Raw genomic sequence first — 1,748 nt, forward strand, 5'->3', positions numbered from 1 at the left:
CTAGATCATGGACGTGAACCAGCTCCTCTTGCTCCGCTGTCTCTGTGCTCGCAGCCATTTTCACACTGAGGCAGGTGCGATGACGTCAGCGATGCTAGGACGGTAGAGTGCAAATCTCTACCGTGGGCCAAATTTATATCATTTCTACCGTCTACGGCATATACCCTGCAGCCCTACACCCAGGTACTTGTTAGATTTCACCATCTCAATGTCCATTTCCTGGATGTTCAATGGTATGAGGGGGGAGTGTTTGCACCTGTAGAAGTGAAAGTCCACTGACAACAGAGCTGTATGTGATGACTTGAGATGAGAATATGTTGCCAGACAACAAAGTCAGCTCATACATTACATCACTTTAGAAATGTTGATATGATATCGATGAAACATAAAAATGTAACTTATTTGTGTTTGCTGACATTTTCTTCTGATGACCGGGCTGTTTGATGTGTGTGCATGTGTTTTGATTTTATTCAGATCACAGATTGTGTTTGAAGAGGTGAAGGAACTTTTAAAAATGTTTCTCTGTTTTCAGGTAATCCAACTGAAACCCTGATCAAGGACGTTTTATGAGAAGGAGATGGAGAATGTCTTTTCGCACAAACAGTTCATCCTCAATGGCTTCAATGAACTTGGAGTTCTGAGGCCCGTCCTCTTCATCCCATTCTTCATCATGTTGGTTGTGTCACTGTCGGCCAACTCCCTGCTGCTGTATATCATCATTTCACAGAGGAGTCTCCACTCGCAGATGTACATCCTCATGGCCGGCATGGCGTGTGTGGACCTGAGCGTCCCACTGGTCATTGTTCCCAACATGCTGCTGAGCTTCCTGTTTGACTGGAGGGGAATCTCTCTGATTGGCTGCCTGTCTCAGATTTACTTTGTTCATCTTGTAGCAGGTTTTCAGTCCACATTGTTGGTGTGGATGGCACTGGGCCGCTACTGCCATCTGCACGCCACTCCACTACCATGAACGCATGGCGTTACCACGATTCCTAAAGTTCATGATTCTAATTATTATTAGAAACATCTTCCTGAACACATTAATGGTGAGTCTGGCAGGATCGTTTTCATTCTGCTCTGGCAACGTGATGAACCACAGTTTCTGTGAGGACATGGCCTTAATGGGACTTGCATGCGGAAGCACCGCCATAAACAACATGGTTGGGCTCATGGGCTTGTTCCTCATCCCTGTAGCAAACTTCATCTTTATCACCACCTCCTACATAGTCATATTCACCTCTGTGCTGAGTTCCGGTAAGTCAGGTGTCAAAACACTTTCCACCTGCGTTACCCACGTCATGGACATGACCATCTGCCTGACCTTTGCAATTGTTGCTTTCCTGTCATATCAGGTCAGGAACGGTCTTCCTGCCACCATTCGAGTTTTCTTCAGCACCATGTACGTGTTGTTCCCGAGCTGCTTCAACCCGATCATCTACGGCATCAGAACCGCAGAGATCCGACAGCACATTGTGAAAATACTCACATGTTGTCACTTTATCAAGACTGTGCATTATTCTTAAAGAAAGACTTTGCCTTTTTATAGTTTCTGAGATCTAAGATGTCACTTGTATACATCAACCTGGTCTCACTCCGAAGTCATTGAAAATCTATGCCTGGTCATTGACTTGCAGCGTCAGACACTGACGAAAAAAGCTGTCCTTTAACTTTATTATCTGTGATTAACTTTATTAGAACAGTACTTTATCTAACTTTGTCATTACAACACTTTATTTAAATGTATTATC

At 44.2% G+C, this 1,748-nt stretch overlaps 1 pseudogene; it reads left to right on the plus strand.

The window, feature by feature from the left end:
* Positions 1-577: 577 nt before the first annotated feature.
* LOC117259271 (olfactory receptor 52E4-like) lies at positions 578-1,523 on the plus strand (annotated as a pseudogene).
* The last annotated feature ends 225 nt before the right edge of the window (positions 1,524-1,748 follow it).

This window comes from Epinephelus lanceolatus, chromosome 4, assembly GCF_041903045.1.
Source record: "Epinephelus lanceolatus isolate andai-2023 chromosome 4, ASM4190304v1, whole genome shotgun sequence".
Classification (NCBI taxonomy): Eukaryota; Metazoa; Chordata; class Actinopteri; order Perciformes; family Serranidae; genus Epinephelus; species Epinephelus lanceolatus.